This window comes from Rhinopithecus bieti, unplaced genomic scaffold (assembly GCF_001698545.2).
Source record: "Rhinopithecus bieti isolate Rb0 unplaced genomic scaffold, ASM169854v2 scaffold_80089, whole genome shotgun sequence".
Lineage (NCBI taxonomy): Eukaryota > Metazoa > Chordata > Mammalia > Primates > Cercopithecidae > Rhinopithecus > Rhinopithecus bieti.
Window position 1 is genome coordinate 1,108,941 of NW_016830445.1, and position 25,533 is coordinate 1,134,473.

Sequence of the window (25,533 nt, forward strand, 5' to 3'; positions counted from 1 at the left end):
GGGTCTCAGCCATAAATAATTTCATTCCCTAAAGTCAAAGTCAACTAAGCTGTAGTCTCCATTAGGCTCACCAAGGTATCAGAGGAAGAAAGCCATGTGAACAAATATGAACCTAAAAGAGTAAATCCTTCAAGATGGATCCCAAGTGGCTAACTGGGCCTAAATTTAAAATACAGCCAGGCAGCCATTTGCTGCCTAGAGGTCACACACATACTCTTGAGTTTCCCCAAAACTCCCACCTCTCTTTAACTTTGGGACTTTCAGAGCTCACCTATACCAATCAATTAGGGCTTAGCTGTATTTACCAATCAGAACTCAGTTGCATCACCCAACTAGAACTAAGACCATTTCAATCCTTCATTTGCATAAATAAAGCTGATTAGGAACTCAGGCAGAAACGTTTGCTATAAAACCCAAACACTCTTTGTTCTCTGAAATGTACCTTCCTTTTATACAAAAGGCTGTGTCTCCTGAGTTTGCAAACTGTTCACTGGAATAAGGTATCTTTCCTCCAAATTCCTTTTCAGAAAACATCTTTTTCACAGCCACTTAACTCAACAGGAACTACACTGGCCTAAACGAGAGTGGAAGTGCACTCTGGGAAAGCATAACACAGTAAAAAGCCACTTTGGCAGAGGCAGTGCTAATTTCCTACAGACACAGGCTTCACAAGTAAGCACTACTGAGGAAAGGTCACTGAGCTCCAATCCTTCTCCTCACTGACATCTGCCCTAACTTGTACTCAGATTTCCAAAGTAAAGGGTGTGGATCCTGGTGGAGCAGGCAAAACTGAGCTAAAAAGCTGATTTCCAGAGACTCATCCGGGTCTTCCTCGAGCCTGTCTACTCAGGTGATTACTGAGACCCCTGAGATTATCCTGGGGAGGTCAATCCCAGGGGCAGTTTTAAAGTTTAGTCCCACAGAGCTGAGGGGAGCCAAATTGATTAGTTTGCCCTAAGGAATTTGAGCCCCGAGCCCTGCACTGTTCTTTACTCAAAAACACTGCCATCCCTGAGTGCTTGTATCCTGTAGGCCTAGATGGGACCATAAAACTTCCCGAAGTCCTTGGACTAGAGGTTCTAGGGCCTGTTTGAGGCTCTCAGCCTCTACCATAGAGTTGCTCATCCTCTTGGGCTAAGTTCTAGTCTGAAGATTGCTTCTCAGAATCCCAAGCTCTGCAGGCTTCTATCAATAACACCATGTGACATCATTCCCAGGCCACTAAAGGAATCTGATCTCTCATTGCTCCAAAAGTGACTACTAAAGCAGGAGAACTCATTGCTCCAAAAGTGACTACTGAAGCAGGAGAACTATCAGAAGTTATATGCCAAGAGCCAAGCAAGGAAGGGCTGGAAGCATTTCCTTTACATACAGAGCTCCCAGAAAGTATGTAAATTCACATTCACTGAAGCCGGTTCTTATCGACCATCCCTTCTGGATTCCAGCCATGTGATCGTGTCTACCTCCAAGAAATCTCAAATGGTGGTTCACTAAGTAAACAAGGCAGGAAGAAGTGTCTGAGCAGAGGGAACACATTAAAAGACAGAAGAATATTTCTGGAGTGACAAGAGACAAAGCTGAAGAAGTAGGCAGGGAGCAGTACAATATGACAGGCTAAGGAGCTTAAACTATATTCTTTAGAAAAGTAAGTAGCCACCAGGGAGACTATAAATATTGTTGTACTTGTTCTTATTTTGATTTGTTCTTTGCAGTGAAATGGCATGACTAAATTTTCAATTTAGAAATTCACTTTGTCAGTAGACTGCATGAAGGGGGTTGGGGGGCATGGTAAGAGACTAGACAGAAAGGCAAGATTGAAAATCATTGAAATAGTCTAAATGAGAGATGATAAAAGCCTGGACAAAGAAGCAGCATGGGGATAAAGACAGAAGATCAAAGAGAATTTTAGAATAGTACTGACTTGGTGAATATTTGGCTTTAGGGGAGAGGGAGAAAGGAGGAATGATGGTCAGATGTATGTCCTGAGAACCCCAGGATGGATGGTCTTGCCATTGACTGGAAATATGAGTGGAGGAACAAGTTCGGGGGCAGCTAAGGTGGGGAGAGTTAAGTTTGGACATGTATACAATTGCACATCTGTTCTACAAATGTCCATCTATCCAGTTGGACATCTGTCCCACAGACAGTTTGATGTATGTGTCTGAAGTTCTCAGAATATTCCAAGCCTAGAAATACTTATTTGGGAGTTATGTGTGTAAGTGATAGTTCATATCTTAAGATTACATACAAATAGCCAAGAAGGAAAGTATACATTGATTTGTAAAAGATTGTGGACGGTTGGACACAGTGGCTCGTGCCTGTAATCCTAGCACTCTGGAAGGCCAAGGCAGGTGGATCGTTTGAGCTCAGGAGTTCAGAAGCTCAAGACAAGAATAGGAAACATGGTGAAACCCTTTAGCCGGGCATCGTGGTGTGCACCTATGGTACTGGCTACTCAGGAGGCTGAGGTGGGAGGATCACTTGAGCCCAGGAGGCAGAGGTTGCAGTGAACTGAGATCATGCAGATAGGTAATTTAAGGGGCAAATAAGAATAACCTGAAATAAAATGATCAAAAGCAGGAGAACCAGAAGAGTAAGGGATCAAAAAAGTCAGAATAGGACAGAGATCAGGAAGGAGAGAATACAAAGTAAAGAGAAAACATATGCAAAATATTATGAAAGTAATGTGGAACTTGGCAACAAATTGACTCTTTCCTATTTCATTTATCTTATATTTAAATATGATGCCAAATTGAAAGTCTGGATGATTAGAAGAACAGTCATATGATTAACAGAAATAGGGAACACAGAGGAAGAATAAATTGATTGGGAGGAAAGACAATGAATTTCAGTTGTGATACACTGATTCTGCGATTAGGGCAATAATGGCTAAGAAACAGATGGGAAACTGCGACAATCTTAGGAGAAAGGTCAGAGTTGGAAGTAAATATTGGAAATCATCTGCACAAAGGTTTTAGTGAAATCCATGAAATTCCCATGGAAAAGAGTATCAAAAGTGAAGAGGCAAAGAAGATATACAAGTGGCCAATAAGCACATGAATATATGTTCAATGTCATGAGTCATTAGGGAAATACAAGTCAGTCATAATGAGACACCAGTTTACACCCACTACGATGTCTATAATAAAAAATACTGATGATAACAACCATTGGTGAGGATACGGAGAAAACGGAACCCGTCTACACTGCCAGTGACAACGCAAAATGCCACTAGCAATGTAGGAGGCATGGCAATGTAAAATGGTGCAGCCGCTTTGGAAAAGTTGTTCAGTTTCTCAGAGTTAAACATTCAGTTATTATATGACTCAGCAATTCTACTGCTGGGTATCTACTCAAGATAAATGACAACATATATTCACATAAAAACTTCTACCAGGCTGGGCATGGTGGCTCACACCTGTAATCCCAGTACTTTGGGAGGCCGAGGTGGGTGGATCGCCTTGGTCATGAGTTCGAGACCAGCCTGACCAACATGGAGAAACCCCGTCTCTACTAAAAATACAAAATTAGCTGGGGGTGGTGGCATATGCCTGTAATCCCAGCTACTTGGGAGGCTGAGGCAGGAGAATTGCGGAGGCTGCGGTGAGCCGAGATGGCACCATTGCACTCCAGCCTGGGAGACAAGGGCAAAACTCCGTTTCCAAAAAAAAAAAGAAAAAAATTCTACCAAATGTTCATAACAACATTATTTACAATAGCCAAAAGGAAACAACTCAAGTGTCCACCAAGAGATAAATGGATAAACAAAATGTGGTATATCCATATGATGGAATATTAGCCATTAAAAGAAATTGGACTTTAGTAAAATTAAACCAAAAACCTTATACTCTGTGAAAGGTACTGTTAAGAGAATGAAAACAGAATTCATAGAGTGTGAGAAATATTTTCAAAACACATTATCTGATAAAGGATTTGTATCCACCATACACAAAAAGAAAACAATCAATTTAAAATGGGAAAATATCTAAACAGACATCACATCAAAGAAAAGTATGGATGACAAATAAGCATGTAAAAAGATGCTCAGCATCATATGTCATCAGAGAATTGCAAATTAAAACCATGAACTACCACTGCAAACCTATTAGAATGACAAAAATCCAAACAACTTACAACACCAAATGATGGCGAGGATGTAAAGCAACAGGAACTCTTATTCATTGCTGGTCAGAATGCAAAATGACAAAGCCACTTTGGAAGCCAGTTTGGCAGTTTCTTACAAAGATAAACATAGTCTATGCTCACTGGTATTTATCTAAATCGGGTGAAAACTTATGAGCCCACAAAAACCTGCACACAAATGACTGAAGCAGCTTTATCCATAATTGCCCCAAATTGGAAGTAACCAAGATGTTCTTTAAAAGCTGAATGGATAAACTGTGGTAAATCCACACAATAGAATATTATTTAGCCATGAAAAGAAATGAGCCATTAAGCCAAAGAAAGGCAGGGAAGAAGCTTACATGCACATTACTTAGTGATAGAAGCCTCTCTGAAAAGATTACATGTTGTATGATTCCAATTATATAACATTCTGGGAAAGCAAATCAAAAGATCAGTGGTTGGTAGGTGTTGACAGGGCGGAGGGAAACACTGCCCTAAAAGTTCCCTGTGTTTTACCTTTTCATCAAAACTACTCTGTATGATACTGTAATGGTAGATATATGACATGAGACATTTGTCAAAACCCATAAAACTGTACAACACAAAGAATGAACCCAAATGTACAGACTTTAGTTAATAATAATGTGTCAATATCCGTTCATCAATTATGACAAATGTACCACACCAACGCAAGATGTTTGTGGGCAAAACTATGGTCAGGAATGGAGAGAAGGGGAGTATAAGGGAATTCTCTGTACTATCTGATCAACTTTCTGTAAACTTAAAACTGCTCTAAAAAGTAGTCCGTTAATTGAAAACAAAACTTAAAAGAGAGAGAGAATAAAGTGCTGCTACATGCTACAATATGGATGAACCCTGAAAACATTACACTAAGTGAAAGAAGGCAGCCATAAAAGACCATATAGTATGTGATTCCATTTATACGAAAGGTCCAGAATAGGGGAATTCTATGGAGACAGAAAGGAGATTAGCAGTTATCTAGGACTAGTGGGGGGTATTAAGGGGAAATGGAGGGTGACTGCTAATGGGTATGGGGTTTCTTTCTGGGGTTTTGAAAATGTTATAAAATTTATTGTGGTGGTTGCGGTGATGGTCTAGAGCTCTATGAGTACACTAAAAATCACTTTAAGTGGGTGACTTGTATGCATATCTCAATAAAACTGTAAAATGGTAAAGAGTTTGAAAATCTCAATAAAAGGACAATTTTCTAGAAAAATTAGCTAACTGGAATCACAAAGAAGTAGAAAACATGGGGAAAAATAGGGTGTTACAAATTTTCTTCCAATGATTGTTACAGTGCCCAGACAGCTTTATGAGCAAGTTCTTTTTAATTTACAAAGAACAGGCAATTTCCATGCTCTACAAGTGGTTCTCATTATAAAGTAAAAGAAGGAATAAGCCCATTCATTTTATAAAACTAAAGTTATCCTAATCACAAAACCTGACAAACACCCACACAAATACACACAGAAAGAAAACTGAAGACTGATGTCACTTAGGAATATAGATGCAAAAATCCTAAATGAAATGCCAGCAAGCCAAATCTGGCAAGACATTATGAGCAAGGAGGGATTATTTCAGGAGTGCAATTTATTATTAGGAAGTCTAGACAGATAATTCATCACAACAATCAGTTGAAGGAGAAAACCTGAACAAATAACAAGAAATTAATATTTTAAATTTATTTTAAAATCTATTAATAAACAAGGAAAACATAAAATTGGGCAAAACAGAAAAAAATAGTTCAGTTTTACTTGTGATTAAATAAATGTTAATTTTAAAATACGATAATTCTTTGTAGTCAAATTGGCAAAATAGTAATATCAAGAATTTGGGGAAAAAAAGGATATACCAATATTCTGCCTCTAAGATAAAATTGTTATAGGAACATTTAGCAATACCCATGAAAAGCCTTAAAAATTAACATACAGGTAAAACACAGTTGCACATTTAGGAATTTCTTCACAGGGAACAATCAAGGACTTGAAAGACGTAGTCACACACTACTTACCTCTGCATTGTTTATAGTACAGAAAAACAGAAAGTGACTGAAATGTCCAGCATTAGAAGATTCGTCAGATAAATTCTGGTATGTTCATTCAATGAAATGCCATGTAACCAGTGAAGGTAAAAAAGAACAATGAACTTAGGTATTCTGAATACATTCAGAAAGAGCATGTAGAATACAGAGAAAAGAAAGCTGGGTGGTTACAATAAAATGTTAATAGTGGCTATCTCTGAGTGGGAAGAATACAAGTAACTTATATGCTGTCTTTTTTGTATATCTGTGATTCTGTACATGTTCTATAATAAACATATATTACTTTGGTAAAGAAAAATATAGTAAGAGTATATTTTAATGTATATACTCTTAACTAAGAAGTTTCACTGCTAGAAATTTATCTTTAAAATCAGATACTCACAAGATTTATGTATAGGAACACACGTTATTATAACAGCAAAAAAAAAAGAAACCAACTAAATGTCTAGCAATAGCAATTATAAAGTATGAAATAACTATGCTATGGCTATACAATGGAATACTAGGTAGCTTTGAAAAAATCATGAGGTAGAAGAAGCAATATGACATAAAGAAAATTAAGAAAAAGGCAGATTATAAAATAGTAAATACAAAATGAGGCTAATTTTTTTCTGTTATACATTTTTAATTTTTTAATTTTTAATTTTGTGGAGACTACAAGTGTGTAGATATATATGTGTGTGTGTACTATATATATATATATGGGTATAATTTTAAAAATAAACTATATGGAAAAAATACTGGAGGGAAACATACCAGAAATGATCATTTCAATTACAGTTCGCCCGGAAGGAACCACTGGTAATTTGTTTATTTTTAACCTTTCTGCATTTCACAAATTTTCCACAATAGATTTTAAACTCTAGGCATTTGAGGAGCAAGCAAGGAGCGAGAAAAGGTATAAAACCATAATAATTCTCTCTGCTGCCATTATACTAGGCATTTATAGTATCCCATAACTGAATGCAAGAATTGGTCCTGTATAAATGGGAAGAACATGGATTAAAACAAACGAGAAAAGGGGCAATGTACTAATATGTTATCTGCATAATTTTTTAAAGCATAAATATAAATCTGGAAACCAACATATTACGAGGTTGAGAATGGTTACTTCTTGTTGGTAGGAATGTGGGTAATGGTTAATTTTGTAAGTGTGATTTTCTTTAATTTTTGAAAAATAAAAAAATTAAAATTAAAACCAAACGAGAGACCTATAAATATTTCCACTCACTGGTGTTGGGGCAGTGTGAGTACACTTCCTCCTCTGTGTCTGAAACTGTGGGAGGAGCCCAGTCAGTCCCTGGCATGGGAGGGAACATTCATGGCCACTGCTTTCCTCCCCAAGTCTCAGGAGCTGAACATTGGTGCCCTCTCAGTGAAATAACACAGCGATGCTCGTCTCTCCATTCACTGCATGCCAGGGAGCCCCTGATCCTATGGCAACTGCCCCATAAATCAGGCTCATGGACCCCTAACCCTTCAGAGCTCCTAGTCAGCAGAGTTCTCTCCCACACCATCGCCCTCTATTCCAGCTTCTGCACCCTGCCATGAGATCAGGAGCTCCTGGAGGGCAGGGCCTATAGTTTAGCTCAAAGCTTGCCTCTGTGACTACCCTAGTGCCTTGCATAGAGTGGATATTCAATTAACATTTATGAGACTTTGAAAGGCAGGCAGGTATGAAATATCATCTTGGTGCCTGACTTGGGAATAGAGGAACATGGATACTAGCATATATCCATGAAGCCTTTCATCCTCTCAGGAAAAGCACAACCCAGCCCATGGCTTGGCTACTTCTTGACGAGCGCACAGGTGCAGTGGTCTCATGGATGACAATGCCACCTAGTGGCACGGATGTGACAGTCTCGTGGATGAGAATGCCACCACGGTAGGCATGGGCAGTGATGAAAGCAGGTCAAGGAAGAAATTAAACTTGGTTCAAACAGATCTTCTTTGAAATAAAGATATACAAACCATCACAATAAGTGGAACAGTGGGGGCTAGAAGAGGTGTCTGTATAAAGGCATGGCAGCTACAAAGTCAATATAGCATCAATATACAAATTTACCTGTGATGCAATAGGTTTCCTTTGTTTCAAACTGAAAGAAGACATTCCATCTCACTGCCAAAGGCTTACAAATTAATCCTGAGGGTCAGGGTTCATGGTACTTACTCAAGGTTCCTGTGGATACTGTTGTAGCCCATAACTTTAAAATTATTCTATCATCCTTGAGCACTTTCTCTTAGTGGGGAGATGACGGAATTTGTTGATCATAAGAAATATATAATGGGAGAAATCTCCTTTGCTAAAGGTTCATGTAATGAAAGTTATGAAAAACCCTTTTTTTTTTCATTAAAGCAAACTAATTTTTTCACTGAAGAAAAAGTAATTATTTAAATGTTTAAAGAAACAACTTTTTTCATTAAAGCAAATTAATTCTTTAAATATGTCAGAGTGTCTCTAGGTACTGACTAGTGTTCTTAAAAAAAAAAAACCTTTTAGGAACAGAAAAATTCAGATGAAAAGAACACAGCCCTTATCTTTCCCCCTTCAAATATAAGTCAAATAGTGGCTGTGAAACTGAGTGCAGGGAAATCCCTCTATTTTTTATAACATCAAAATGGAATAAGGCTTCATTGCTCAAGCTCACATATACCAGGTCTGAAAGCACATGTGGGTTAAATATCTCAGACTTGGTTTGTTTGAAATGATGTTCTTGCTTTCAATATGATTAACTAAAGTCAATTACTCTGGACTTAGAGCTTCATGGAACAACATAGACTGGATTATGCCAAAAGTACTTTACACAGCTTGAGAAGTCCACTCTTAACAAGTGCCTTTGGAAGTCAAGGCAAAGGATTTTTTTAAAAAAATGAGCTGGAAGAGATCCTGACTGGTATAACTAGACAGCCTGTGGGATTCAAGAGGTAACAGCTTATCTGCTTTTAAACGCTAGTACAGTAAGAGAGTTCACAATAAAGTTGGACAACTACCATAATATCTTTTATCGAAACTGTCTCAAGTTTGTAACTAATCCTTCTGTTTTCACTTGACCCAATTTGGCCAAACCCACACAGCCTAGCACAGGCTCATAATGGTAGAATTATGAGCCTGTGCTCCAGTCAAACTAAATTTCTCACTGTTCAACTGTGTCAATATTTTTTTAACTCTCTAGCACTGAAAAAAATTGAGTCACCCCAAAAGGTTGTTAGGATCATTCTCAAGTACCGTAAAAACCCTGTCCAGAAGAGACATATCCTCAGATACGCTGTCACACAAGACTCTGCCTTTGGAAATATAGATCCATGGAGGACGAGACAAGAGTTTACACCTCTCTGCACCTGACCTGGGTTGTTTTATTGCTTGTTATGCTACTGACTAATCCAGTGCTTCCCAAACATTTTTGGAGTTTTGACATTTCACTGGTTCTAAGCAAAACAACTCTTTGAATTGTTTTTATAAAATGTACCTATCTTACCCCAAGAATGCTGTAACTTAACTTTTTTTCCCAAAAAAAATAAGTTAATTTAAAATGAAATTGGCCCTTTGGAAGGAAATTTAGAACAATTTTTGGGTGGGGGTTACTTTTGGAAAAATCCTAAATGGGAACACCTCTAAGAATTCCCCAAACAAGGGAGTTTTTTGGGAAGAAATAACCCTATTTTTTTGGGCAAATTTATGGTTTTTTGGTCTTTCCCATGCTTTGTTATTCCCACCTATAAAATGAAAACTAATGATGTTCCTACTCTTTCCCAAGTTTCCCAGTCTGTATATTATGAGAACACAGGCTTATAGAAAGAACTTTGCTTTCCCCAGAATAAAGGATTCCCATCTAACCCAGATAAAGAAATTTAACTATAACTCTGAAATCTCCTTATGAGATAAACATTCTACATGTTACCAGCAAAATATGAGATACTGTAACATTACCTGATAACACAGAGACATAAAATTCTTCCAGGCTGCAAAAAGATATTTATGTTACTAAACTTACATTTGAAGATCACAGTGCTTGAGAAAGTGTAGATCCAACATCCAAACATAGTTGCCACTAGGAAGGAACTGCCTTTAGCTTCTGTGAACAGAGGAGTCTCTTCTGAGGTAGGGATGGGAGTTCAGGACTCTGAGAAGATAACATGTCATAATTTCCACTGGGTTCTCTGTTGAAATGTTTCTTTCTGCAGAGAGATTAGAAGTGCAGCACTGGGAGGAGAGGCTGAAAAACAAACATAAGCCTCCCTTGTTGGAGTACATTTTGTCCCCACAAAGTTATTTTGTTTGTGATCACAATTCAGTGAATTCTTTTTGAGAGAATTCTTTTATTGCAACTGTCTCTAAGAAGCTAAATTTCTCCAAGCAGCACTCTGTGGAGAATCCCAGCATTAGACAATAATTATAAATAAGAGTTCTACAAGTAACCAGAGACACAGACGAAAGGGAATGTGATAGGCCATACAGGGTACTGCTCTGCCTCCAGGCTGGATAAGAATCCTAACCCAAATGGACTGGGAAAGAGTTCACATCATTCTAAAATAGTAACAGGAGAATCTGTTACGGACTGAATGTGTCCCCGCAAAATTTATATGTTGAAATCCTGACCCTTAAGGTGATGGTATTAGGAGATGGGTCCTTTGGAAGGTGATTAGGTCATGAGGGTGGAACCATCATAAATGAGATAAGTACCCTTATAAGAAGAGGCCAGAGAGCTAGCTCTTTCTTCCTTCTGAGGACACAGCAAAAAGATGGCCATCTGCAACCCCAAAGAGGGTCCTCACCAGAACTCATATTAGCACCCTGATCTAAGACTTCCAGCCTCCAGAACTATGAGAAATAAATTTCTATTGTTTTCAAGTCATCCAGTTAGTGGTACTTTGCTTTGGTAACCCAAACCTTTCTGGATGAGGCAGAATCCAAGAGTTAGAGATCTGAGAGTCAGAAAACACCTCTAGAGATCACTTGTTGTAGCCTTTTGAAGAGAACAAAGGTATTATGCTAATTTTCTGTAGGCCTAATGTTAAGGTATCCTCAGGTGAAAATAATGAATGTGATATAAGTTACATATAGTATAATACTGTACAATCTCAAATAACATGATTACACAACTTATTAAGATCCTATGACTATTTTTTGCATATAAAAAAGAAGTTAGCATAAATTAGTTGTTAGCTAATGTAAAAGTATTGAACAGTCCTTTGTGCTTTTTTTTTTTTTTTTTGAGACAGGATCTCACTCTCTCACCCAGGCTGGAGTGCAGTGGCTTGATCTTGGCTCACTGTAACCTCCACCTCCTGAGTTCAAGCGATTTTCCTGCCTCAGCCTCCTGAGTAGGCGCCCACCACCATGCCCAACTAATTTTTATATTTTTAGTAGAGATGGGGGTTTCATCATGTTGGCCAGGCTGGTCTCAAACTCCTGACCTCAAGTGATCTGCCTGTCTTGGTCTCCCAAAAGTGCTGGGATTACAGGCGTGAGCCTACTGAGCAACTGCTTAGGTTAACCTACTCCTGCTCTTACCCAGAATCACAGGTGACTTTGAGCTTTCAGAAGAGGAATCTATCCTTTAAAAGACCCCAAAGAAACCTTGGAGTGATAGAACAACACTTCCTTTTCCCTAGGAATTTCTCCGTGTTTAGAGAAGGAGGTCTAGATTAAACCAAGCCACTTCTCAGAGCTAACCAGACATACTAAAAGGAGGCTGCAAGTTTCTCAGATCATAAGCCAGGCAAAACCACACACAATTCCTGCATGAATGGCCACAATTTAAAAAATTAAAAAATAATAGATGTTGGTGTGGATGTGGTGAAAAGGGAACACTTTTACACTGCTGGTGGGAATTTAAACTACTATAACCACTACAGAAAACAGTATGGAGACTCCTTAAAGCACTAAAAGTAGATCTACCATTTGATCCAGCAATCCCACTATTGGGTATCTACCCACAGGTAAAGAAGTCATTATATGAAAAACACACTTGTACATGCATGTTCATAGCAGCACAATGTGCAATTGCAAAAATATGGAACCAGCCTAAATGCCCATCAACTAACGAGTGAATAAAGAAAATATGAGATAGATAGATAGATAGATATCTCCCACGTATACCATGGAATACGATTTGGCCACAAAAAGGAATGAAATAATGGCATTTGCAGCAACCTGCATGGAGGTGGAGACCATTATTCTAAGTGAGTAACTCAGGAATGAAAAATCAAACATTGTATGTTCTCACTTGTAAGTGGGAGCTAAGCTATGAGGACACAAAGGCATAAGAATGACATAATGGACTTGGGACTCAGGGGTAAGGGTGGGAGGGGGATGAGGGATAAAAGACTACACATTGGGTACAGTGTACACTGCTTGTATAATGGGTGCACCAAAATCTCAGAAATCACCACAAAAGAACTTACCCATGTAACCAAATACCACCTGTTCCCCAAAAAACAATTGAAATAATAATAAAAATAAAATAAAAAATAAAGATGATGACATTGCTGGTGTGAATATAAACTGATGGAGCCACTCTGGAAAACAGTTTGGCCATTAATTCTTTCAAATGTTAAATATAAATTTACCATGTGAACCAGCAATTCAACACCTAGGCAATAAATAAAATGAAAACCTGTATCTGCACAAAGACTTGTAAGTATGCTCATGACTGCATTATTCACAATAGCCAAAAAGTGAAAACAATCCAAATGTTCATCAACTATTAAACAGATAAACAAAATATGATACATCCATACAATGAAACACTAGCCAGCAAAACAAAGAACAAAATACTGATACATGCTACAACACTGATGAGCCTCAAAAACATTATGCTAAGTGAGAGAAGCCAGATACAAAAGACTAGATATTGTATGATTCTATTTATAGGAAATTCCAAAGACAGGAAATCTACAATAACAATTTTGGTTGCCAGGGTTGGGGATAGGAAGGTAACTGTCCACAAATAGGCACGAAGGATCCTCAGAGGTGACGGCAATGTTTTAAGAGTAGATTATGTTACTGGTTACATAACTGTAAATCCACTAAAAGTTACTAAATTATACACTTAAAAGGGTGAATTTACAGTATGTAAATTTTACCACCATAAGTCTGATTTTTAAAATGAGGGAGAAATAAGGACTTTCTCAGGAAAACAAAAATAATGATGGAAATCCTCGCCAGTATTTCTACACTACAAGAAATCTTGAAGAGGTTTTTTTATACCAAAGGAATATATTAGATGGAAGCATAAATGTTCACAGATAAATCAAAAGGGCTAAAAGAAATAAATTAACTGATCTAAAATATTACTAGGAGTAAAATATTGTGCAGAAGTAGCTATAGTAATATCAGACAAAGTAAACTTCAGAACAAAGAATATTGTCAGAAATTGAGATATTACACAATGAAGAGGTCAATTCTCCGATTAGATATAAAATTGTAAATGTGCATGCACTTAACAGAGCTTAAAATATATTAGAAAATGTGACACTACTGAAAAAATAAAATGACAAATACACAATTATAATGGGAAACTTTAACACTTCTCTCTTAGTAACTGAAAGAAAATGTAGGCAGAAAATTAGTGATGATATAAATTACTTAAACAGCACTACTATTCACCTTGACTTAACTGATATGTATTTTAAAACTACATCCAATGCATGTTTTCAGCAGCACATGGAATGTTCATAGAGATCAACCATACTGTGGGCCATAAAAAACTCAACAAATTTAAAAGAATTGAAATCATTAAAAGTATATTCTCAGGAGCTGGGCATGGTGGCTCACGTCTGTAATCCCAGCAGTTTGGGAGGCCAAGGCGGGCAGATTGCTTGAGGCCAGGAGTTTGAGACCAGCCTGGCCAACATGGAGAAACCCTGTCTCCACTAAAAATACAAAAATTAGCTGGGCATGCTGGTGCGCGCCTGTGATTCTAGCTACTTGGGAGGCTGAGGTATGAGAATCGCTTGAATCTGGGAGACAGAGGTTGCAGTGAGCCAAGATAGCATCACTGCACTCCAGCCTGGGTGACAGAGTGAGACTGTGTTTCCAAAAAAAAGTATGTTATCAGGAGATATTGGAAATTAATAAAAGAAAGATATTTGTAAAGAACACTTTCGAGAGAATAAAAGGACTAACCACAGACTGGAAAAGAATATTTGCAAATCATAAATCTGAAGAAGGACTTGTATCCAGAATAAAAAAAAACAACCCTCAAAATTCAACAGTAATAATGATCCACACAGTATGGTACTGAAGGAGGTATAGACACATAGAACAATAGAACAGAATAGCATATACTTTGGGAGGCCAAGGTGGGAGGATCACTTGAGGCCAGGAGTTTGAGACTAGCCTGGGCAACAGAAGGAGACTCTGTCTCGACAAAAAATAATAATAATTAAAAAGCTGCATATGGTGGCGCACACCTGCAGTCCCAGCTACTCAGAAGGCTGAGGCAGGAGAATTGTTTAAGCCCAGGAGTGAGCCATGATTGCGTCACTGCACTCCAGCCTGGGCATGGAGACCCTGACTCTTAAAAAGAAAAGAAAAAGAATATCAGAGACAGAAATAGATCCACACAAAGATGCCCAATTGATTTCTGACAAAGGTGCAAAACCAATTCAAAGGAAGAGGCAGAGCTTTTCAACAAGTGGTGTTGAAGCAACTGGACATACATGGAGGGGGGAAAGAAAGAAAAGAAAATGAACCGTGACTTAAACCTCAAACTTTAACTCAAAATGGAACATAGTATGAAATGTAAAAATGTAAAACTTTTCAAAAAAACACAAGAGAAATCTTCAGACATAAGATTAGGTGACGAGTTCTTACACTTGGCATCAAAAGCATGACCCATAAAAGTAAAAATTGAAAATTATACCTCATCAAATTTAAAACTTTGCTCTGTGAAAACTCTTTCAAGGAGATGAAAAAAGACAAATTACAGACGGAGAGAAAAATCTGCAAGTTATATATCCCACAAAGGACTTATATCTGGAATATATAAAGAACTCTCAAAACTCAACATTAAAAAAAATCCAATTAGAAAAGAGGCAAAAGACATTTAACTGAAAAGGATACACAGATGCCAAATAAGCACATGAAAAGATGTTCAATATCATTAGCCCTCAAGAAAATGCAAATTAAAACCACAATGAGATACTACTACAAACCTATCAAAGTGGCTAAAATAAATCACTGTGACAACACCAAATGCTAACGAAGATGTGGAGCAAATGGCTGACATTGGTGGTCAAAATGTAAAACTGCACAATCACTCTGGAAAATAGTTTGGCAGTTTCTTTTTTAAAATTATTTTATTATTATTATTATTATTATTATTATCATACTTTAAGTTCTGGGGTACATGTGCGGAATGTGCAGGTTTATTACATAGGCATACATGTGCCATGGTGGTTTGTAGTTTTTTTGAACACTAAAAATGGACTGGCCAGGCACGGTGGCTGACGCCTGTAATCCCAGCACTTTGGGAGGCCAAGGCAGGCGGATTATGAGGTCAGGAGATCAAGACCATCCTGGCCAACATGGTGAAACCCCGTCTCTACTAAAAATATAAAAATTAGTGGGCGTGGTGGCGCATGCCTGTAATCCCAGCTACTCAGGAGGCTGAGGCAGGAGAATCGCTTAAACCAGGGAGTTGAAGGTTGCAGTGAGCCAAGATCGTGCCACAGCACTCCAGCCTGGTGAGAGAACAAGACTCCAACTCAAAAAAAAAAAATAGATTTACTAAATGACCCATCAATAGCACTCTTGGGCATTCACCCCAGAGAAATGAAAACTTATGTTAATGTAGAAACTTGTATATGAATGCTCACAGAAACTTTATTTGGAATAGCTGAAAGTGGAAACCACCAAAATTGACAATGCTTAAATTATAGTACATCCATACTACGAAATACTATCCAGCAATAAAAAGGAATGAACTATTGATACATGTAACAACTTGAAGGAACCTCCAGGAATTATGTTGAGTGGAAAAAAAGCAAATATGAAAAGGAAACACACTATATAGTATGCTTCCATGTATATAACATCCTTGGAACAACATTATACAGATGGTAAACCAAATAGTGGTTGACAAGGGTAAGGGATATAAAGTAGGAAGTGGGTGAGGCTGTGGAGAGGTAGTATGAGAGGAACATTGTGGTGATGACACAGTTCTGTACGTTGATTGTTGTGGAACCTACACAAAACTATACTTGTGATAAAACTGCATAGAAACACACACACACAAGTATATGTCTAACTGGTAAAATCTGAATAACCTCTGTGGATTGTACCAATGTCAATTTTCTGATATGAATATTGTACTGTAGTTAGGCAAGATGTTAACACTAGGGGAGAGTGCGTGAAGGGAATACATTTCTTTGCAACTTCCTTTAAATCTATAATTATTTCCAAATAAAGTTTTAAAATTAACCATAAGAAAACAAGCAACCCAATATTTTGAATGGACGAGAATATAAACAGAAGATTTACCAAAGAAGTTATATGGATGGCAAATGAGCATGTTAAAAGATGTTCAACATTAATAATCATTACATAAATGCAAATTATAACCAGAAAGAGATACCACTATACACCTTAGAGTGGCAAAACAAAACAAAAACATACACAGAAAAACTAGCAGTACCAGGTGCTGGCAAGAATGTGGAACAACTGGAACTCTCAAGCCCTGCTAGTGGGAATACAAAATGGTACAGCAACTCTGCAAAAAGTTTGACAAGTTCTTAAAAAGAACTATAACCCAGCAATTTCACTCCTGAATATTTACTCAAAAGAAATAAAAACTATGTTCACACAAACCCTGTACACAAATGTTTATAACAATTTATCCATAATAGAGAAAAAATGGAAACAAACCAAATATCCCTCAACTATAGGACTCATAAACAAAATGTGGTACATCTACACAATGTAATATGACCCAGCAGTAAAAAGCAATGAACTCCTGGGCTGGGTGCAGTGGCTCACACCTGTAATCCCAGCAATTTGAGAGCCAGAGGCAGGTGGATCAGTTGAGGCCAGGAGTTCGAGACCAGCCTGGTCAACATGGCGAAATCTTGTCTCTACTAAAAATATAAAAATTAGCCAGGCGCGATGGTGCACGCCTGTAGTTCCAGCTACTTGGGAGGTTGAAGCACGAGAATCCCTTAAACGTGGGAGGCAGAGGTTGCAGTGGGCCAAGATTGCACCACTGCACGCCAGCCTGGGCAAGAGAGCGAGACTATCACACACACACAAAGGAATGAACTACTGATAACACAACAACATAGTTAAATCTCAGAAGCATTTTGCTACCTGAAAGAAGCCACATCCAAAAGCTTACAACCATATCATTCTGTTTCTTTGATAATCTGGAAAACTATGGGAATGGAAATTAGATCAGTGGCTGCCAAGGCTGAGAATGGAGAAGGGGTTGAATACCAAGAGGCGGTACAAAGCAATTTCTGAGGCGACGGAATCGTTTGGTAACTTAACTGTAGTGATGGCATTAGGCAAAAGCCATAAAACTGTACACCACACCAGTTTGTGCACTATGTAAAAAAATAAGTAAACATGCCAAAAAAGGATCCCCCTGCATACCCACCTAAGTGACAACATGTGCTGTCAAGGTTGGAGAGCAAATGGAACTCACACATTGCTGGTGGTAATGTAAATTGCTACAGCCGCTTTAGAAATCTGTTTTTCAATATCTGCTAAAATTAAACATATGCATATCCCATAAATCATCAATTTTACCTCTAGACATATACGTAACAGTAATACATATTCACCAAAGAAAGTAAATCCAAGCATGTTCATAGCAGCTTTGTTTGTATTACAAAAACCTGGGACCAATTCCAGTATGTACAAATAGTGGAATGGGTAGATAAATCACGGTATACTGATAAAATGGAATAGTATATGGCAATAAGAACAAAGTATTGCTCACATGACAACATGGATGAATCTCACAAGCAATATTTAATATAAAAATCCAGACAGTAATAAAAGTACAGTGTATGATCCCATTTATGTAAAGTAATAAAAAATGTTGCAAAATAGCAATTACCTTTGGGCAGAAGTAGTGACTTGGAGGGTATTACAAAGAAGTCCTAGCGGTGTTCTATTTTGTGATTTAAGTGCTGGCTATCTTGTTAAGTTGTAAATGTTCATCAGTGCATTCACTTAATATTTGGGCATGTTTTCTATTTGCAAATTATACTTCCATTAAAAATGTTTTAGGCCAGGCATGGTAGCTCATGCCTGTAATCTCAGTGCTTTGGGAGGCTGAGGTAGGAGTATTGCTTGAGGCCAGGAATTTCAGACCAGCCTGGGCAACATAGTGAGACCTCATCTTTAAAAAAATTTTCTTTTAATTTCCTGGGTGTGCTGGTGTATGCCTGTGGTCCTAGCTACCAAGGAGGCTGAGGTGGGAGGATCACTTGAGCCCAGGAGGTCAAGGCTGCAGAAAGCTATGATCACATCACTACACTTCAGCCTGAGTGACATAGCGAAACCCTATTTCAAAAAAAAAGTTTAAAAAGTTTTAAATGTATGCTTCATTTTCTTTTCTTTTTAAAATTTAGGTTTGCTTATATAGCCAATAGCTGTAAGTCTGTAACTAAAACCAAGATTACAGTAGCTCAATGCATAGAAGTTAAAGATAGATAAGCCAATTTTGTAATCTCGCCTTTTACTTTTGTTTGTTGGCTTTTACATTACTTAAAAATTGTTAAGGTGTAATAAATGCCTGTCCACGTCCATTCCCGTCTGGCCTAGAAAATTTAAATTGTCTATAAGTCTTTTGGCTGTAAGTCTCTTGGCCACAGTGGTCCTACCACGGGACAGGATGGACCTGGGGCAGGCAGCCAAACCATCTCCACAATGCTATGGGACAAAATAAAAGTTTGGCCATTGATGTTGCCTCTGACAAATCCTGGCCAGAAGGAAAGAATGTAAACCAAAAATACAATTCTAAGCTCCCCAACCATCTGAATGGACCCCTCCTCTTGGCCAAGGGCATTCCAAAGTTAACCTGAAAAACTAGTTCAGGACATAATGGGGAAGGCGGAGTCGGACATGCCTCATTACCATTAACATGAACACAGACCTTAAGACTGACAGAATAGACTCTTTCAAAGTCTACTAAGAAACATTTACAATCTATTCTCTCTGAAGCCTGCTACCTGGAGGCTTCATCTGCATGATAAAACTGTGGTCTCCACAACTCCTTATCACAAACCAGACATCCCCTTCTAATGAGTCCAGGTCTTTAGATAACAACTCAACCAATTATTAATGCCAGTCAGAAAATTTCTGAACCTGCCTATGACCTGGAAGTCCTCCAACTTCCATTTGTCCTGCTTTTCGAGACCAAACCAATGTATATCTCACATGTATCAACTGATGTCTTATATCTCCCTAAAAACCAACCTGTGGCCTGACCACCTTGGGCATGTCACCAGGACCCCCTTAGACAGTGTCACAGGCATGTCCTTAGCCTTGGCAAAATAAACTTCTAAATTGATTGAAAAAAAATTTTAGGTTTTCTGATAAGATTGATTCCAAGTGAGAGGAGTGAGAATTATACACGAAAGCTTTTGTTTCCAATCGGACAGAAGGATGCAAGCAACTTTTGATCACCTGCTCTACCATGAACAGTGCCAGGAGCTTCATAATAACCACGAGAGGTATGTATTTTATTTCCATTTTAGAGATGAAGAAGACTCAAGAACAAGAACATTACTAGTTTCAACTACAATTATATGATTCCAGCATTTCCAGAATGAAAAACTCAGGGAATATCTGAGAGAGAAAGGTCTGTAAAGAGCATTTAATCCAGCCCCTTTATTTAACAAACTGGGAAAATCTGTCCCAGGAGGGAAAGGGACTAGTTCAAGATTACCCATCTACTCAAAGAGAAGGAACTCGAATTTCAGTCTCTTGAGTGCCACCCAGTGGACAATGTACCATGACCGATACTTACAGACAAGTTATCAAAAAACTTTACAGAGTAGTGGGAAAGAGCATTCATTAAATTGGGAATTGGAAGAACTGGATCCTGTCCTGGTTTTGCCAAGTAAGGTTAGCTTCCCCTCTCTTGGCTTTAATTTCCCCACCTGTGTAATATGAAGTGACAATAGGAAAACCGACATGAGGCAGCAAGTCTTGGATCCAAGACAGACACAGATCCAGGTTTTGTGGGGCTTGAAGCTTGTAACATTTGGGGCCTTCTTTAAGTATAAGAATGCAAAATTACCAATATAAAATTGGGAACAAAAGCCAATATTTAAAATGAGAAAAAAAAAAGAACACACACATTTGAAAAAGTTGACAAATGCTAGAAACATCTGAAAATTAAAAAAAAAATACATAAATAGCTACTTATCTTTAGTACTTAATTGCCTCACACACTTCTGTAGTATGTTATTCCTGCTTTTCTTGTTTGTTATAGTTGGAAACACGGGATTCAGCATATAGTTATAATCACAACTAAGATTTATTACAGCAATGTACTTAGGGCACACAGCCAGATCACAAGGGGAAAAGACACAGGCAAAGTTTGGAGGAGCCCATGAACAGACTTCCTTATGCTTTCTCCCTCCCATGAGGGGCCACGCAGAGCACATGCTTCTCTCGGCAACAAATATGCAGTGGCATGTGTGATGTTTCTGGCCAGAGAAGCCCAGACGCATTGCCCACAGTTTACACTGGGGTTTGGTAACAGAGACATCCTCTGCCTAGCATGCACCAAAATTCCAGACTCCCAGAAAGAAAGCAGGTGTTCAGCATAAACTACATTGTTTGTATTAACAGTCAAGGCACAGTGAGCCACCTTATTAGTTAACCGTTGACTAGGGAAATTCTGAGAGTCAAGTTTCCAGATGCCAGCAGGAAGCATAACTTCCAAGCAGGTCTTTCTAAGGGTAGCAGTCACAGGAACTGTGACTGTGCCCTTTCTAGCTCAGGACACATTTGATGCTGTCACTGTTTGGGAATTCAGCCCTGACCAATTTAAGAGGTTGTGTTTCTTAGCTGTCTCTGGCCCCTGGTTTGCCCAGTTTAATTCTGTGCCTGTCCAGCAAAACTCTTCTGCATACTATTCAATGTTTCTAGTCCTCCTACAGGTCCGTGTCCTACAATCACAGGAATTCTGAAAAATGCCATTTTACAAAATCCCCTTCCAAATGTGCAAATAAATGTATCTTGTATTTACAGTTGCGTACACTGTACGCTGGGTATATTCCTGACAAGAGGGCACTTTTGCTTTTCAATGAAAATGGAATCCTTCACTTACAATTTTACACACCTGATTGATGACTGGAAGATTTTTCCACAGACTAGCTTCTGGTGCTATACACTGTGAATCTTGGTTCTCCTCCACTGCCAACATACCCCTGATGCCAAGTGCTGCAAGTCACAGTGACATTGCAATGTACCCTCCAGCCTCACCCCTCTTGTTCTAACACCGGATGCATTAGCACAGTAAGCAAAAGTATTCCTGCAAGCTATTTCAATAATAAAGGGCAGCTGGCAATAACTGGGAAATATACGAAATTGCTTGTGGACCCCTATATCCTAAACTAAATGAATCCCAACTTAATGTCCCCTTAGTTGAATTCCCAACATGACCATGGTTATTGCATTGCTACCCAACACACAGGCAAGACGGATAGAGACAGCATAGTGGAAAGAAAGATTCCCCGAACCAACTGTGGTTAAAATATCTTTTGTAGATTTTCCAAACCATACAACTGTAGGACCATGATGCTAGGGGCTGTGTAAGCAAGAGACACTGAAGCTTTATCTTAAACTTCATTCACTTCACTGTGTACTTGTGTCGGGTCTAGAGACTTACAGAAGAGAAACCATGAGAAAAGACGTAGGGCCCAGATAATGAGACAGAACGGAAGAAAGTACACAATCAGAAACAAGGACAAGGAGATTAAGACAAATTCCAGATAAACAAAGTGCAAAATTTACCTGGGAATGTGTGACCTGCATGTGACCTAGCATGGGAGAGGCAGCCTGAAGAGTTATTCTTCCTAAGCTGGGGCACAAGGATCAAAACAACAGAGCTGGCTTTATTCCATGGCTGAGCCAGGAGAATGTACCATGAGATTCTGTCGATATTGAGTGAACAGGAGGAGGACTAGTTCAGAGACGTCAGGATTCTTGGACCAGACAGAGAGAAGTTTTGCTGAGCAGGCCAGAATTAAACTGGGCAAACCAGGAGCCAGAGACAGCTAAGAATCACAACCTCTTAAACGGGTCAGGACTGAATTCCTAAACAGTCACACCATCAAATGCGTCCTGAGCTAGAAAGGGCCTTCTAGGTACCATACTCCACCATTCCACCACTATCTTGTGGGTACAGAGATCAAATCACCATAGTCAGGGTCAAAAAGACTGGTTGAGTCCTGCCTTGATCACTTACAGCACAAGCTGAGGCAAATCACTTCCCCTCTCTGAATTTCAGCATCCTCATCTCTTGAGTGAAGAGAATGATAATGTGGTTCCAGGAGACTGTGAAGAATTCAGTATCACATTAGGATGAGAAAAAGGACCTGGAGAGACATTCCCGCTGACCCAGAACACAACACAAGAACCTAAAGGCAAGCACGCTGTAAGCTTCAAAGCCTTGCAGGAATGTTACCTTTGCTTTACTACAGAGGCGGCACCAGCAGGAGAACTCTCTCTCGGAAGACAGCTGGAGTCCTCAGAAAATGCTGATTCTCATGAACTCTTCTCTGTCCCTAATGTACAAGTAGTTTCAAGCAGGAGTCTTGTTGGTATTTTAGGGGGAAATTGATGGTACTACTTTGGGATTAATTTGATAAGACTAACGGTCATTTTATAAAGAGAAAGTCTCCCCAAAAGTAGTATGGCTGCGAAGGGAGAAGGAAGGAGGGTACAGGGGACCTGAGCAAGCATTGAAATATCTAAATGAGAGGTAAGAAAGCAAGGGCAGTTATGCTGTGATTGAAGGTGACACTTGCACCCCTATCACCTCCCCACCCACCTCTGGCCCAGATGACTTACTGGCCACATGAGTGAATCAATGAATTCTTCTCAGGAAGAGAACCAGTTCGCCTTTTAAAAATGCTGACAGTGAAACCCAAGTGAGGACACTCACCTGCTGCACCCAGCGTGCAACCCACACTCCTTCAGTGGGCCTTTAGGAGTTGGACCCAATCTAGTTTCCCAGCCTCTTCTCCCACGACTTCACTCTACGAATGGGTCTGCTCCAGCCACCAACTTCTCTGGGCTCCTTGAAGGTACCTAACCCCTTCAGGCTGTCCTTCCCCCATTTCCCACCTAACAAAACCCTTTCGACCTTCAAGGCCCAGCTCAAACACCCGCTCCTCTACGAAGCCTCCCCCAGTCCCCTGCCCAGAGTGAGCAGTTCCTTCCTCTTCACATTCACCTAACTCCTCTTGCCTGTAAGATGCCCCCTTACAAGTAACAAAGACATGAGTGTGCACCTACCTTCAAGGAGCCTCTTCCAGGAGGGGGCCTGGCTTCGATCTGCTTTTTGACATGATACTTTGCACTGAGATCCGCCCTCTCCTGCCAGGCTGTGCTCACACCAATACCAAGAGATCACGAGACGCTCTACCAGCAAATGCCCTGGAAGCACATCCCCTTCATGCCCCTGGCAGTTGTCTAATGCACACACGAGATGAAAGCAGCTCTCGGGTGGCCTGTTGCAGGGCACAGCACAGTTCTGCCTATGCCAAGGCAGATGCTGGGCCCTTCCCTATTGTGCTCAGCACATACCCGTTCTCCAGGGCACCTTTCCTGGGCATTAATTCATCCAGGCAGTTAATATGGATTGCACAGCCTGCTGTGTGCCAGGTACCATGTGGACCCCACCACCCATGCCCAATGCAGGCCCCTCTAGTGGGCAACCCTTGCTCCACACCTCCCTGCTGGGCTGCTCAAGACTGTCAGGTCGGGCTCAACCTGCTCTCCAGCCCTGCTTCCTTCCTGTCCCTTTCCTGAGGGTTAGTTAGCCCCAGTAAACCTTTGGTCCTGCCAACTCCCTCTCACAGTCTGCTTCCTGGAGGACCCAATCTGAGACAGTGGGTTCCAGAGTGGTCCGAGAAAACAGGTGGTAAGATGGGGTCTTGGTACAGGATTGTCCTGCATCTGCCCAACTGGCAACGAGGTTCCCATCTTCGGGGATAGGTGGCACGCAGGTGGCTCTAGGGACAAGATGGCAGGCTAGTTGCTAGACCTTTGATGTTAGAACTTTTGCTGGGATGGCTGGCTTGTGAAGGGGAAGTTCCTGGAAGGCGAGGAGATCCAGGCAGGGCAGATGCCTGGAAATGAAAACTCAGGGAACAGACAGTGGTATGTTTCCTGAATGACCCACGGGGATTAATGAGAAGCCAAGGGCAATTAACAAACATCTAAAAATTAAGCAGAAACACTGGAGTCTTCCTGGTGGTTTACAAAGTAGCCCCCGATCCAAGCAATGGGCAAGCAGCAAAGTCTGAAGAACAAACCCAGGACTTGCTAAGGTGGCTGAACTCCAAAGACAGTTGAACGCTCAGCCAAGGCGGGTCTGTCATGCCAATGACACAAGTCCTGCTGGGAAAACCTATGTCCCTGATACATGGAACAGGCACGTCTAGGAGAAGGTCTCTGAATATCTGGTCTCCCTAGATGCCCTTGAAACTTCTGAGCTTGCAGCATCAGCCCACCCCCTCCCATGAAGCACTGCAGGCACCCTATCCCGAAGGAGAAATAAATAACACAAGAATTTTCCCCACAGGTGTCCTCCCTCCCAGGAGTGGCCCTCATCTTATCACTGGCTGCCAGGTAGGGTGATCAACAGTCCCAGTTTGCTGAGGGACTTGCAGTGCTAAAAGCTGGCGAGTCCCAGGGAAGCAGGAGGAATTGGTGAGCTGACTGCTACACCCGTGACTAGAGTGAAGGTGCAGCACAGAGCTGCACAGGCAGGGTGTGCTGGGTCTGGGAAGGGGAAAAGCGATGACATCCCTGAGTAGCTGCAGGATCAGCATGCACCTGTAGTGGCCGCAGGGTCCCTGTGGGATGGGACCCGGATGCAGCTCAACCAGTGGGGGCCGGAAACAAAAACTACATAAGGGACTTGGAGACACTCTGCTGCTCAACACAACTGAATGCCCTGGTAGGGAGCCAAAGGGATGGGGCAAACCTGTGGATGGCATGGGATGGGCATCAGTGATGGTCCAGGCCTGAGTGATGGTGAAAGGCCCAAATTGTCATGGCAGATGGTGAAGGAAGGGATTCAAAGGCTAAGCAAAGTGAGCTTGCTGAAACTGGACAGAAGAGGTGAGGCCAGAAGACACCCTGGAGGATCATG

At 40.1% G+C, this 25,533-nt stretch overlaps 1 pseudogene across 1 annotated transcript in view; it reads right to left on the bottom strand.

The window, feature by feature from the left end:
• The window catches only part of LOC108524434 (nucleolar protein 11 pseudogene), a 170,545-nt pseudogene extending 145,020 nt beyond the window's left edge, over nt 1-25,525 (bottom strand). Inside the window, exons 1-3 of the transcript XR_001884045.1 lie at nt 22,837-25,525; nt 22,618-22,706; nt 10,180-10,363 (exon numbers count right to left, since the gene is read on the bottom strand). The product of XR_001884045.1 is annotated as a nucleolar protein 11 pseudogene (transcript). The remainder of the gene's footprint in view (nt 1-10,179; nt 10,364-22,617; nt 22,707-22,836) is intronic.
• Between the last annotated feature and the right edge of the window lie 8 nt (nt 25,526-25,533).